At 43.0% G+C, this 15,890-nt stretch overlaps 1 long non-coding RNA gene across 1 annotated transcript; it reads right to left on the bottom strand.

Moving 5' to 3' along the window:
• Positions 1-8,636: 8,636 nt before the first annotated feature.
• LOC105712075 (uncharacterized) lies at positions 8,637-15,372 on the bottom strand. The gene is made up of 4 exons (XR_001106233.2): positions 15,066-15,372; positions 14,099-14,189; positions 10,868-11,636; positions 8,637-8,711 (listed from the first exon to the last, which is right to left on the bottom strand). It is a non-coding gene; the product is annotated as an uncharacterized LOC105712075 (long non-coding RNA).
• Positions 15,373-15,890: the final 518 nt, after the last annotated feature.

Below are 15,890 nucleotides of genomic sequence, written 5' to 3'. Positions count from 1 at the left end.
GCTGTCGTCATAATAAAAGCAGTGAGCCAGCCGGGCTGGGTGGCTCACGCCTATAATCCCAGCCCTTTTGGAGGCCGAGGTGGGCGGATCATGAGGTCAGGAGTTTGAGACCAGCCTGGCCAACAAGGTGAAACCTTGTCTCTGGTGAAACCCCGTCTCTACTAAAAAATACAAAAATCAGCCGGGCATGGTGGCACATGCCTGTAATCCCAGCTACTTGGGAGACTGAGGCAGAAGAATCGCTTGAACCCAGGAGGCAGAGGTTGCAGTTAGCCGAGATTGCACCACTGCACCCCAGCCTGGGTGACAGAGCCAGATTCTGTCTCAAAAAAAAAAAAAAAAAAGCAAAAACCAGTGAGTCAGTTTCTTCATGCAATCAGACTGGTCTGGTTCTCCTACCTCAACCCCAGGCCTCACACTCACATGCGCTGTGTTAATGCTACAGGGTTTGTCCCAGGTGTTCTTCTGTAAAACTCTAGCATAACTGCTTTTTAGGCTCCCTCATGCAAGGGCACATTAAAACCAGAAAGCCAGAGATGAAGTTGTGCCCATTACAGAAAAACTGGGGCCATGATCTGAAGATGTCTAATATACTGGATCAAAACTGCCCCGAGAAACAATGCTGTCCAAAAAAGTACCTACATGTTAAGTAAAATGACTTCCTGCCCCAATTCCTGTGCATCAAGAAACAACTTAGGTCACAGTCGAAATGCAAAGTTCAAAAACAATAAACTCTGTTCACAGAGAAAAAGAAGATTCAAACAGGGAAGGACTTTTCCAGATAGACCAATACAAGTGTTTGTCAGCCACAATAAAAATGCTCAATCACAGCATCAAGCATCCCAGAAATGTCCAACAGCAGAAACAACAGAAATAAAACTCTGGTCATTAGATACAACAGACCAATGGAATTGTTGTCTTGGAGCTAAAGACAGAACAAAATCTAGATTGATTGAAATTTGCTCTATCAACTCAGAGATACATGGACTTTCTGAAGTATTACTGCAGACAAATACTCATTAGCCACTGCGAGAAGCAATTCTCCGTGAACTCTTTCCTTGAAAATTAGATACTGTAGTTCCAAACTCTGTGCGTTCACTTCTAACAGAGTAGATACGCCTAGGGAAAACAAAAGGAAGAAGGGAAAGAGATAATCACACAATTGCCTAACAACCCTTTGGAAAACCCACTCTTCCAGACACCTGGGAGAAGTGGGCTGGCTAGACAGAAATAACCTCTAGGTGACACTTTACATGTCTTCACTGGATGCCGAAAGAAATCAGAAAGGAAAGGTAAGGAAAAGCTAATTTAGTGAAAAAGGCCAGCTGACATGAGAGGAGTGACTCTTCTGGTAACCAAGGTATCTGGCCAGCCGTGCACCAGGGTTCTCCCTCAATGCAGTTCTAAGAACTACTATTTTCAAGACCCTGCAGAACTTAGCACCTCAGGGCAGCCTGCGCCGGTGGCCTGGAATGTGCTCCTTCGTGCACTTTATCACATTGTACTGGAATTGAAGTTGTTCTTTGTCTCCCCACCAAGTCAGTGTGGTTTGTTGCAGTGAAGTGTTTATTTGTAATGATTCTAGGGCAAACACTACCTCACATTAATTGCCTTCTGCCAGTGCCTAGCATAGAGCCCCGCTGAATGAATTAACGAATACCTATGGTAGTCCCACCTTATCTATGGTTTCATTTTCTGCAGTTTCAGTTACCTGCAATCAACTGTGATCCAAAATATTAAATGGAAAATTTCAGAAATAAACAATTCATAAGTTTTAAATTGTACGTCACTCTGAGTAGTGTGATAAACCCCTCGATATACTGCTCCATCCTACCTGGCACTCGATCCATCCCTTTGTCCAGCATATCCATGTTTGAAACATATCCCCCGTGGATAAGGGGGCAATACTGCCCACATATACTAATTATAAGAAACAATATATGTGCATAAAAGAAAATGTTTACACTCCCTGAAAACTGTGTCTTATTTCTTGTTCCCCAGAGCTTAGTGAGATACCTGGTACATTGTAATCACCCCATACCTTCTAAATGAATTCAAATTTGAATCATGTTAAGGCTCTGACTTTAAACTCAGCAAATGACACTACCTTGATTTTATAAAACTGGTCAATAGCTGAAACTAAAAATCAGATTGCACATTGATATTTGAGCAAAACCATCTGTCAGGATTTTTAAAAATTATAATATCTCAGAATGTCAGCAACTGGACTCAATTTGGGTGGTGTACCCCTGACTCAACATCCTCATTATCTTACAGCAAACTCCAAAGAGCCCGCTTGTGCCCAATGCCCAGCCAGTGGGGTAATAATGAGGATGCTTGAGTCAATCCGGAAGTAGCCACCAATAGGAATAGACTTCAAGAAGTTCTTCTGGATTTTATGTTTTCTCCAACTGCAAATAGAGTAGTTTTTCACTATTGCCAACTCCAAAGAAAAAAGAAGGACCTGTTAGAAGAACTGAAAAGAAAAGCTAGTGATATACTTTCAGAACAAGAAAAGAGAAAGAAAGTAGGTGATTCACCTTATTTAAACCTTTAAAAAAGAAGAATATCCCAGTCAGAATGACCATTATTAAAAAGTCAAAAAACAACAGCTGCTGGCAAGGATGCAGAGAAAAGAGAACACATACACTGTTGGTGGGAATGTAAATTAGTACAACCTCTATGGAAATCAGTATGGAGATTTCTTAAAGAACTAAAAATAGAATGGCCATTCGATCCAGCAATTTCACTACTGGGTATCTACCTGCAAGAAAAGAAATCATTCTATCAAAAGACACCTCCATGCATACGTTTATTGCAGCACTATTCACAATAGCAAAGCCATGGAATCAACCTGTGTCCATCAGTGGAGGATTGGATGAAGAAAATGTGGTCTATATATGCCATGGAATACTACTCAGCCATAAAAAAAGGAAAAAAATCATGTCTTCTGCAGCAACATGCATGGAACTTGAGGCCATTATCCTAAGTAAAATGAGTCAAAAACAGAAGGTAAAAAAACCACATGTTCTCACTTATAATTGGGAGCTGAACAATGGGTACGCATGGACACAGAGAACGTACTAACCGGCACTGGAGACTAAAGAAAGGGGTGAAGATAGGAGAGGGTGAAACACTACCTATTGAGTACAATGTACACTATTCAGGTGATGATTACACTAAAAGCCCAGACTTTACCGTTATATAATATATCCATGTGTATTAGGGTTCTCTAGAGGGATAGAACTAATAGAAGATATATATATATGTTACGTTACCAAGAGGTAACAAACTCCAGACCTCACTTCAATCCCATCAGCCAACTTCAGCTGACCTCTCTTGCTGGGTTGTTCTGACTCTGACCTTGAATGGGATTGCATTTGTTAGGCTAGGAACCCTCAGAATCATTGCCCTGAGCCTGGGTACCAACCACTCTCACCACCATGGGCTTCTCCATGCACACAAGTGGCAGCTCCACTGCTGTGCTGGTCCCACGTCTGTTGAGTTTCTGTTATCCACCAGAAGCCAAGCTCTTGCTGCCTCTGGTGGGAGAAGATTTTCCTTCCAGCTTGACAATCCTTTTAACAGACCTTAAGTTCTCTGTCCCCTATTTTTTAGGTACCTAAGTTTCATTTTTTGTCTTCAGTTTTCCATTGTCCTTTGCTGATTGACTTATTTCAGATTCTGGGCCATGGTCTACCTGGGAATCCTGTTCTATGTTGCATTGCCAGCCTGCTTCCCAGATCTTCATCCTCTGTCATTAATATCACACGTGTCCTTTGATATCCCTCTCCTTCAGGAAAGCACTTCAGGATGCTTCTTCCTGGAGCACCTCTTTGCCCTGCACATTTCTCCTCCTTCCTTAGTCTGAAGGACCTGAAACTGACATTTAGTTTGACCTAAATTTGTCTCCATTGCTTGTCCAAAGGTATGAATGGCATACAGCTGGCATGTGCACAGCCACACCTCTGCCTCGGGTGACCATGGCAGACATTGCCATTCAATCCTGGTCTGAATGCAGTCCCCTTCCCAACACAGCCAACTACTCCCTGCCAGTCAGAGCAGGCACACCATGTGAAACTTATTTGCCATTCCTTGCCTAGGGGCTCTGTACACAGTGTTCCTAAGATAGGTTTGCAGCTTAGGTTCCAACTCTCAAGCAAAAAGAAGCTTTATCTCCTTGGTTATTTGCAAGAGAGATTCAAAGAGAATCTAGGGAATAGACAGTGTTAGCTTTATTAATAGCTGATGAGCCTACAGGTCTGAGATGCTCACGGATGGGCCTCTTTGGGAAGAGGGAAGTGTAGGTTATTACTAAAGCCCCTTCCTTAGGAAGACACATTGCAAAGAACACCAGAAACTTGAGAAGTCTGTTCACATTAGTTCTGCCTGGGTCTTTTATCATTACCCAGCTGAAATGTCTTAGGCAGTCATATTAGGGTAATGATAGGATTGGCTTTATACATCATGAGGTGCATGCAAAACTATGGGATTTAGAGAATTGTAGAGCTAGAAAGAGGCTTAGAGGTTACTGATTCCAATCTTCTTAGAGGAAACTAAAACCCAGATAAGTGAAGTGACCTGTCTTAGGTTCCTAAACCAAATTGTAGAAGAGCGAGGCCTTAGCTGAGACCACAGGACTTGTGGTCAGGTGTACCCTGCTGGGCTCAGTTTCTTCCTCCATGGACCGATGGAGGACCCCCATCTTACATCCTTCTTCTGCTTTGTGGTGTCCAACATTCTTCAGTGAGGGGCACATTTGTATGAAAAAGGGTTTGCAATGACAACAATAATAACAATAATAAACACCTATACATTTTTGTTGATGAATGGTTTTGGAAATGAGTAATTGAAATACAAGATGACATTGAGTTTGTTATTCTTGGATGGAAACGGGGATAAAACTCTAGATGGCAGCCTTTTCAGATAAAAGATATGAAACAAGGGAAAGATATGATACATGAAGATAAGAAACTAGAATGATTCAATCCATGAAGACACCTATTAGTACCATTTCTGCTAAGTCAGGAAGTGAGACAGAAGGACTGGATTCTCCTCCCAAACTTCTGGGCCCTTGGGAAAAGACTGGGCACCCTATGTGGCAATGTGCAGGCAGAGGACAATAAATTGATCCCAAAACAACCCTAGTTCACTGTTTTCATCTGCTTGAAAGGAGCTTTCTACTTGATTGCTTTGGGGAGATAATTAAAGTGGAACACGTGGCTATGCTGTAACCAAAATTTGTCAACATTGGTTATATTTAAATAAGACTTTCTCTCAACAGTGGTCTCACTTCTTGGTTGAAATCATAACAAAAAACAGACATTTCATAGTTTCTTGCAAGTTCTTCCCTTCTAAGGGTGGAAGGGAAGTCTTAAAGAAAACATCTGCATAAACTCAGGTCAAAAGTAGCCTATCTTTGACTTTGTATGAAGGATTAGTGGGGAAGTGTTTATTTTGTTCCAAATAGCTAGACAATACACTGACTTTTCTACTGAAGATTTAAGCCCAAAAAGCCCATCTAACAATCCCTCCCCTTGACCACTGCGTTTTTCCTAAATGCCCAGAGCACAGCATTTCAAGAGATAGGGATGCTGTTACTACAGTTACATTTTCCTCTCCACAATTCTGACCTCATGCTCTGTAACATTTAGTCTTAGGAACTGACACATATGCACACACACACACGCATGCACACAGACATATGCGCAGGCACAGGCATGCATGTGTACACACATGTACACACACACACACACACACACACACACACACACTCCTGCACCTGCCACGAGCCACAAGGTCATCCGGTGTCTCCATCAGACGATCCCCAAGTCCCTCACAGGCTTTCAAAGCTCTGGCAAGCCACTTTTCACTACAAATTCCAGTTTCTCAGAGCTTTCAGACATCCTGTAGATGGAATGATACGCTCTCTGTTACTGCAATAATGATAATAATTTATACGTTCGGTAGCCTTTCATCCATGAGATCTTTAACAATGACAAGTGCTACGGGAGCCCAGGGCAAAGCCTCTGGCCTCTCCCTGCAGCACCCTGCCTTTGCACGGGAGGCGTCACAGATCTCTCATTCTTCATGGCAACACCTCATAACCATTTCAGGCAGGAAGTAAGGAAATCTGTCTAGTCAAAACTGCAGAAAGGAGTTAGGTAATATAATGCTTTTTCTTTCTCTTCTCCAGAAACTCTGAGAAATGCACTGATTTGCAAAATAAACTACCCCCAGGCAGTCCCCTTGAATTGTGGTTTTGCCTGGGGATTACATATTTCCTGGAATAGTGGAATTTCTTCTTTCTTTGTCTTATTTCCACCCAGTACCAAATTTATTTAAAGAATAAGATAAAAAATATCTATACGGCTAGGCTAGCAGTCCCTCACATGAAGAGTGTGACTGTTCTATATTTGTTTGCCTATCATTTAAAGATATCCCTATAAGACATGTACTCTCTTCATAAAAGGCTACATATGTCCAATAGTCCAAAAGTTAAAATGAAGAAGGAGGAAGAAGAGGAGACTGATAAGGAAGAAGAGGAGAAAGGAGGAGAAGCGGCAGGTAGCAACCTCAAGGAAACAGCGCTGGCCGGGTGTGGTGGCTCATACGTGTAATCCCAGCACTTTGGGAGGCCGAGGTGGGCAGCTGACATGAGTCTAGGAGTTGGAAACCACCCCAGCCAACATGGAGAAACTCTGTCTCTACTAAAAATACAAAAATTAGCCGTGGTGGCGCATGCATGCCTGTAATCTTAGTTCCTCGGGAGACTGAGGCATGAGAATTGCTTGAACATGGGAGGCAGAGATTGCAGTGAGCCAAGATGGTGCCACTGAACTCAGTGTAGGTAACAGAGCAAGACTCTGTCTCAAAAAAAAAAAAAAAAAAAAAAAAAAAACTGAACTGAAATGAAAGCAGCAATGCGGAGGAAAGAAGCATAGCCTAAAGACAACTGGTTTTTAATCTTGCCTCTTTAAACTTTGATTAGACAACGCTGAACATCAATCTCCTCATTGGTAACTGGAGATTAGAATCCATCCTTCTACAGTTGTTTTGAGGATTAAGTAATGATTGGGACGTTGCTGGCACAGAGTAGGTGCTCTTACACCTGTAAATTCTGAAAACCGAGATGATTTGTTGTGATGGATAAGCTACCAGATGGTAGCACTTTGCACTTACTGTTTCTTTTAGATGCTTTCAACCTGCTATTAGACTTGTGCTGTTTCGTAGAATTATCCATTCATTGGCTTCAGGTAGTGAAGAGCTGGGCAAACAGGCTTCACTGTTACCAGGAATGAAGCACAGGGCACCATGGCAAGCCTGGACGGGATCCCTAACCCAGTTCTGGACATTTGAGACAAGATGAGGTCTAACATTTCCTTGACTCCCTTTTTATACCCTTAAAGTTGCATGCAAGGTAATTTCTTTACATTCCAGGTTTTTGCTTTTTCTTGTTTTTGTAATTTAAAAAGGCAGAGGGTCTAAAAAAGCACAGCAGTGGTTCAGATTTTAGCTTAGAAATTGGTTGAGAGATAACCAAATGACCAATCCCTGTAACCAGTCTATCTTCCTACAATAAGTAGATCTTGATGAACCTTCCAAGAAGCCCTAAAAATGCCCAAGTTCTAATTAAACCTAACCATTATTCACCTGTGAGAGTCATTAACTTAGGGTGGGCCAGCTGGGAGCCGTTTACCTTTCACGACAAGGGGAAGCACCTATGTCTTCGGTGTGACTATGAGGCACCAAAGGTAGTTAGGATAGCAGCTGCCCTTCCTGACCAGATGCAGCTCCTCTTACCCTTTCTTTTCTTGATTTCCTTATTCTTTATTTCTCTTTCTAGTTACCTGTCCTGTCTTTTCCTCTTCTTCCCATCGTCTATGCCTAGAACCTACAAACCATCCCAAGAAGCATGAACCATGCTGTTAGCACTTAGGCTAAATACCTTTGACTTCTATCTTGAAATACCATCACAGCCTTCCTCAACAAAGACACTAGGAAAGGGTTGGTGGGATGCCAAATAATAGAACAACAAGCACAGTGCAAACCTGGGAGTGTTCCTCTAATGAGAGAAAATGCACATGGCCTGAGATTTGGTCCCACTGACCTGAAGAGCAAGCACATTAACATTCAACATTCATTCAACAAGCATTTCATGAAGCATTTGTGCATCAAGTCTTTTCCATCAGACACAGATCATCATAGCCCACAATCCATGGGGGCGACAGATATAAAAATAAGCAGTTAAAATGCAGTGTATTGATAACTGTCTAGTCTAACTAAATCCCTGCAGGAAAAAGGGGAGTGGATAGAGAGAGAACCTGAAGCCTCTTCTTCAAAGTCACTCCCACTGATTTATTCTGTGGCCTTGGATAAGTCACTTAAAACTGTGCTCCTATAAAATGTGATCAATGACAACTAATTATAGCCGGGTTATGGGAACGACCATGGTAATGAACCTGAAAATAATTTGAAGTATTTAGGAGGAAAGTGCTGTATAAAATCAAGGTATTTTTTGCTGCTGCGTGGTCAATTTTCAAAGACGAACTTCTCCGTAAAATAAGGGTGTATATTCTTTATCTCTTGTTAGCAGACAGATTCTCTCCCTCTTTTCCATGCTTACCTGCATCCACTGCCCTTCCCGTTGGCTGAGTCTTCCTATCAGCACGTAAGTGATGGCCTCCTGTGGGCCCCACACTGGGAAGGCGCTGAGAATAGGGTAGTGAGTGAAATACATGCAATTTTAATCAAAGAAATGTCTCTTTCCAGCTATAAACAGAATGTCCCATTTCTGTATGTTGTGTTTTCTTTGGGTTTTGTGGTTTTCTTTGAAAAAGCATGTTTGGGCCATAGTGCCGAAGAGCCCAGAGCATGAAGGCCAGGCAGGCCTGGGATTTACCTTCCTCTGGGTAAGAATCTAAAAGCAAATTGAGCTGAGCTGAGGATTCAGGAACTGCACACGGCTGCGGGGCGTGTCTTTCTGGGGAAGGGGAGCAGGTATAGCACCAATCGTACCCCTGTAGGTGGGGCTGGAATTTCCCCTGAAAGAGACAGATGTTTCACTGGGAATCTTTCTGGGAAAAGCTGTATCTTGGGACTGTAAATGAAGACTCAGGAGGTGGAGCTGGGAGTGGGATAAGGAGAAAAGCATCCTCCTTGTTCTGCAGCCTGAGGGGCATGGGAGCTAGAGGCCTGGAGAAGCAAGACACAGTCCTGGTGGGGTGTGGGCCTGCAGGTGCTACGCAGGGAAAGCTGTTGATGGACCTGGGACATGGGCCGGCCTGTATAGGTTGTTGTATGCAATGCACTCACTCAGCTGACCCTAAAGCCACAAATCTTATCACTTGTTGAGAGCCCATGGGAAATGAAGAGAAATGGTGTTTTACCATTGGAGATAGAGGGGCCAAGAGGAGGACAGTGGTCACCTGTAGAGGATGATTGTGTCCTGCTGAGTGGCAATTCCTTGAGGCCTCTTGGTAACAGGCCCAAGGGGAGGGGGTCAAATATGCAGAAAGACAGGCAGAACCCATTCCACACATGCCTGAGCTGGACCCTGAAAGCAATGGGGCGATTTGATGAAGGCAAGCTAGCCACAGCTCAGGCCATTATAACTGAAATTACACAGAGAATAAGATACATCCAACAGGTTATGGTAAAAATTACCAGCAAGCCAATCTAATGTATCAAAAAATAAAAATACGATGGTGTCTTTTTGCCCCCCAGCAAAAGAGGTTTCTAGGAGGAACTGGACCTAACGATAAGCTTCAAGAGAAGGAAAGCCATGGACAGGTGTGAAGGAGCAGCACAGGGTTTCAGGTGAGAAAAGCAGGTGAGACAGGGGCTCCTCTGGAGCTCTCCATGGGCTGCAGTGCGGGGAGGTGGCGGGAGACCCAGGCGGCCCCCGCTGAGGAGAGATGGGGTTGAATATATGGCTAGGGGCTAGCTTTTTAAAATGAAGTGACTGATTTCCCTGCACTTGCTTCCTTGGGGCAGTCTACCTGGGGATGCTGCCGTCCAAGTGGCTCAGTGTCCGGGGAATTTGATCTGTACAGAAAGCCCATCAGGCAAATTCAGCCTCTGTAGATACTCCACTTATTTCTCATTAACAGGGGTTTGGGTTTGAATTATGTTGATAATTGCCTCAACTCTTCACTTCATTTTGCCTATAGAAACTTACCCTCAGAGGGGTATTTTGAGGATAAATGAGATACAGGCAAAGTGCTTTGAACTCCTGAGATGAAAGGTAGCATATCAATACAGGCCTTCTATTATTAAGATGCTTCAGATTGCCAATACGTGTATATTTATAATACCCATTATAATCACGGGATATCTTTTCTCTCCTTTTTTATTTTTTATAAGAAGAAGGCAGGAAAGTCTAATTTTTTTAACCACACTGCTTTTGTGTGCTTAACATTAACCTTTCCTTCCAAATGTCATTAGCTGCTAATTAAGATGTTGATTTGCAGATTGTATGTCTTGCCATAGGAGTGATTTGTGAATGCTTACTAGGTGTTTATCAACCTACACCACTCATATTGGTTTAGCAAGAGCCTGGTGCATTTTAATTTACTGAGCAGTTTCCCAATTCTCCGCTTATTTCTGCACGGTCCATAATGAGAAAAAAATGATAAGAGAGGAAAAATGGGAAATACTTTAGTTTCTAAAGAAAAATATCATAGGAAAGAGTTATGACTCTAAGTAGGTACTAAAAGACTGAACAGATTGAATTTATTTTCTCTCTTTAATGGGATACTTTAAGAAATAAAATGTGCCTATCGGTTATGTGAGCAGGTGTGTACCTGTATAGATGTGTGTATGTACAAACTGATTACAGTCAGCAAAAGGAAAACGATGGACAGACTTTCTGAATTTTCTGGAATGTACATGCTTTTGTTTTCCAGGATCGGCCTGTACCTTTGCCACGCTCCTGTCTCTAAGATTTCACAAAGAATCTTCTTGCTTCTAAAATCACCCTTAAATCAAAGAAATACAAGAATTATTCAGTTCCTGCAAAGGATTCTGCAACATAAGGGACATTTCCACAGGACTTTTTAATATAATTTATGAATATTTGCTAGCAACATAATTGTCTTTTCTGCTGACATTTTCAAAGCAACACTGTGATTTGTTGGGTCTCTGGAGAGTCCAACTACAAAACTGATAATTATATTAAATATACATAGACAATAAAGAGTGTGTTTACATAACTATGCCCATAAATATCTGATTGAACAGTCATTGTTCTCAAACCCCTTTTAAGCAGCTCTCTAAGGATTCCAGTTCTAATGACATGATGGTTTAAAAGATGTTGCTCAGTCTTGTTCCATATTTAATTAACTTTCCTTTTTTAAACTTGTGATGGCAGAGACAATAACAAATAGCTCTGAAAAGAGAAAGCGCTTTGAAACATGAGTGAGGCCTTGTCAGGCTTTGTGCAGCACAGACAGGAGGAGATGGGCGTGTGCGCGTCGCTGGCCTGGGACCTCCGGCCCTCCCCTGGGATTCTATTATGAGGCCATTCAGAGCTCTCTAATCCCGCACACCTTCTCTCGCACACTCGCATCTGTGGATCCAGGTTTCGTGCACATGCTCTTGCATGTAAGCAGCTGCATCTCTAATGATTTCTTCCTCTGGAAACAAAAAGATGAAAGCAAATTGGAAAACCAGCAAGAGAAGCAGAGGCAGAGGCAGAGGCAGGGTAGTGTAGTGGAAAGAACGGGGGCTGGCCTTGGCTCTAGCCACTGCAGTTTGATCTTGGGTAAGTGTGTGAATTTCTTACAGCTACCATAACAAATTACAAACTTGGTGGCATAGAACAACACTAAAGTATTATACTTCTGGAGGTCAGAAGTCAGAAGCGAGCCTCACAGAGCTAAAATCAAGAGGTTTCCATATTTCTCGGCTCCCACACCTTTCCATTTTCAAAGCCAGCGGTGGCCAGTTAGGCCTTTCCTGTATCACACCTCTCTTCCCTGACTTTCCTGCCCCTGTCTTCCATTTTTAAAGACCTTGCTATTACACTGGATCCATTCAGCTCATCTACAATGATCCCCTTACCTCAAGATCCTTAATCACATCTGCCAAGTCCTTCTGCCTTGTAAGTTAACATATTCGCAGGTTCCAAGGATTAGAATGTGGACATCTTTGGGGGCCATTATTTTGCCTACCACGGTAAGTCAACTAATATTATCTGTTAATGAGGGAGGCGGTATGAAGTAGATTTGTTCATCCAACAAATTAAGGTCTAGATGACACAATAGTAAATAAGATAGACTCAATCCCTGTCCTCAACAGAGCTTTCAGTATTAAGGGAGAGATAAGCATTATCCAGAGAAAGTAAACACAGTTAATTTCTGCTGTGTGAAGGGCTACAGAAAGAAGTGTAAACATAAGGAGAGCGTTTTGCAAAGTAGTCTGGCCTAGCTGTAGGTAAAAGGAACAGGAGCAGTCAAGGAAGGCTTCCCTGAGGAGGTGACATTAAAATAGAGACATAAGAAATGGCTTGGAATTATTCAGGTCAAGTGTGTGCAGAGGGTGGGCCTGGTGGGGGAGCTGATGAGGAGCTTCCAGTTAGAGGGCATAGACAATGCTATGGAGCCAATATTAGGCTCGGGAGAGTGGGGCAGAAGAACTGAAAAGTGCCTGGGGCTAGGATGTAGAGACAGGAAGGAGAAAGCTTTGCTATCTTCTCTAGTGAGTTGAGAGAGGCAGCGGGAAGTTAAGGCTTACAGGTGTTGGCCGAAGGTCAGGCACTGCTCCATGAGTTTTATATGGAGCTGATTCCTATAAGATAGACACTATTACAATCTTCATTTGTAGATCACGAAACTGAGGGTCAGAGAAGCTACATGACCTCCCCAAGGTCACCCGTCTGGCAGAACTAGGACTCGCACCAGAGTGTGCCCTCAATCACTGTGCAATCGCTATCCTGCTTCTCAGGCAGGATTGTAGGACCTGGACATTTAACCCTTATGCTAAGGGCAACTGGGAGCCATAGAGGAGTTTCAAACACTTTAGACGGAGTACTCTGGGTAATTGATTGGAGGTATCAGACCAGGGAGGAAGCAGTAACTCTCAGGTGGAACAATATCAGCTCGGTCTGCAGTGGCAGCAGTATGGATGGGGAGAAATGGAGAGATTCAGTAAATATTGAGTCAAATTGACAAGTCTCGCTTATTGATGTGGGCTGAAGGACAGAAGAGGGTGTTAAAGAGGACGCCTTTGCTTCCAGCCAGATCATATAGAAGGACCCGTCAGTTCTATCCTTCTCAATCAAAGGGCTCATGTGAGCTGCGGACTAAAAGTGTAACATATGCTAAAACCCTAAACCCAAGGAGGAGCTTCTTACACGAGTAAGAAATTAGCTAGTACTTACAGGTGTGAATGGATTTCAGCCTCTCAATGAAAATTCAGCAGAATTGCTCTGTGGCAATCCTTCTGCAAGAGATGAATCCTGCTCACCATCATTGCTATGATTCTGTGTTTGTGCTGAACTCTTTCTAATTGTCATCAGTTATGATTCATTTACTTTTAGGTGTCTTGCTTGTCATAATATTATCATTTGTAAGTCTTTCCCTTTGCAGGGTATGAGAATCTGTTGTGACATCTCAATAAAGCAGGATTCAATCAAGGTGTGAATAAATTGTTAATCTCATTATAAATAGAAGGTACCATATGTCAGGATGTAAGGGATGTCTCCTTTGTTGCAAACAACGTTCAGGAAACTAAACAAAAGAAGTTTTGGAAATAGCTAGTTCATCTCACCAAGCTTCCAATTATATAATGGCCAACAGGTCTCTGCAATGGATTCAGATTTCTGGGAGTCGTCTTCACACTTATTTAGAATCATCATTTGAAAGAAAAAATTAGTGTCAAGTTTGAGTATCAGTACCCCAGGGATCCCCATTCCTCCTGATTTTGACTGTGGAGTTAGCCTTACAATTCTCTGTGTCTTCTAGAGGCACATCCAATGAGCCATTTGATCAAAATGTCTTTTTCCTTCTTCTTTACCATTTCCCCACGGTGTGCAGATTTAGAAAAACAGGGCAAAATTGACTGAGCTCCAGCCCAAACCAGTTCATGAAAAACATACCTTGAATCTTTTTTTACCCGTGTGCTCTCAGCGGTGAGGGCTCTGTCCCGCTCCGTCCCCGGTAACACATCCTAAATGTGCTCCTCAGCACCTGCGGCAGAGTGTTTTCTGAGGAAAGTCTGTGTGTGCTCAGAGGTCCAGCAAACGCCAGAACCAATAAAGCTTAAATTAGCATCCCATAATCTAGAGCTATTTCCCCTCTGCTCTTCCAGAGCCCTCCCCAACGCCGCCTCCTCCCCCAACTCCTAACCCAATCAAAATGTGCTCTGCCTTGTTCCATTTCTTCAGGGCCTCACTAAATGACTAGGCTTGTTAGTTCAAAATTAAGTTAATGGCTGATAATAGTTCTCCCCCAGTGCCCGGTGGCATTTCCACTGAGGATCAATGCAGAATGGTGAAAAGAGCTTGGATTTTGGAATCAGCCATGTTTGGTTTCAAGTGCTGGCTTTTCTATTCACTAGCTGAGTGTTCTGGCTGTTTTGGGGGGTGTTTGTTTGTTTGTTTGTTTTGAGACAGAGTCTCGCTCTGTTACCCAGGCTGGAGTGAAATGGCACGATCTCGGCTCACTGCAACCTCCATCTCCTAGGTTCAAGCAATTCTTCTGCCTCAGCCTCCCCAGTAGATGGGAGTATAGGTGCCCACCACCATTCCTGGCTAATTTTTGTATTTTTAGTAGAGATGGGATTTCACCATGCTGGCCAGGATGGTCTCGAACTCCTGACCTCAGGTGATCTGCCCGCCTTGGCCTCCCAAAATGCTGGGATTAGAGGCGTGAGCCACCGTGCCCAGCCTGGCTTTTTCTAAAAAGTTATTAGAGATTATAGCCCCACCTTTAAAATCATGATTCATACATCATGAAGTTGCTATGAGGATAAAAGAAAATAATGTGTGTTAAGCAGCTAGTACAGAAACTGGCCTATTTATTGATAATTGGGTAGAGGCCAGATGCAGCGCCCTGGATACCCACCTCAGCCATCAGTCACACTGACCATCTGGAGACCGGGATTGTCATTCTCTTCTTCTCTCCAGCATTTGCTCCTTCCCCTCTTTCATTCCTTCCTGCCTTCCTTCCTTTTTTCCTTTCTTCTTTCTTTTCCCGTGGTTCATTGAGCTCCTGCCGGGTTCAGAAGATGCTGTCTCCTTATTTTTTACTGTTACTAATACAGGGTGCAAAGTGCATCATGACACAAAACACAAGAAGGTGGGAAGCGCCGTGTCTGGTAAAGAGCCATTTAGAACAATAGCCCTTCTGCCCTGTCCCTCCAACATTCACCGTCAACTTGTTCCACAATAGTCATTAGAGACTCGAAGGAAGTACTGATAAGCTCCATGATTCATTCAAGGGCCAAGGTTAATTTTTATTTATTCCCAGGTCATCACAAACAGAGGCAGATGGTGGTGGCATTTCCTTCTTGCCGGGAGCTCAGATACTATCTGGACAGATTTCAGCAGGCTTTGTATCCGTTCCCTCTCAGCGCCACAGCTTTCCTGGATAAAGCCCCAGCCACCCAAACTGCAGACTGATTTTATTTAACTAAGATGACTTGTGGTAAGTAATTGAGGTCACTTGGACCTGGCTGGAGGAAAGCCAGCATTGCCAAGGAGAAGGGCTGACATCGTTTATCCTTCAGCGGCTCTTCCTTTAGAGGATTTATTTTTGGTGACCCATTTAGGAGGTAACTTACTAAGCTGTGACTATCAGTTTATTGAAAAGTGGCTTTCTTGGAATTTTACTAGTATCAGGTGACTTTGGGATGGTTTCAAACAACGGACTGTGGAATCTATTTGTGTA

This window comes from Aotus nancymaae, unplaced genomic scaffold (genome assembly GCF_030222135.1).
Source record: "Aotus nancymaae isolate 86718 unplaced genomic scaffold, 86718_ANA_hifiasm-v0.15.2.pri h1tg000020l, whole genome shotgun sequence".
In the NCBI taxonomy this organism is placed as follows: domain Eukaryota; kingdom Metazoa; phylum Chordata; class Mammalia; order Primates; family Aotidae; genus Aotus; species Aotus nancymaae.
Note: the sequence above shows the minus strand (reverse complement) of the source record. Positions and strands in the feature narration are given on the sequence as shown.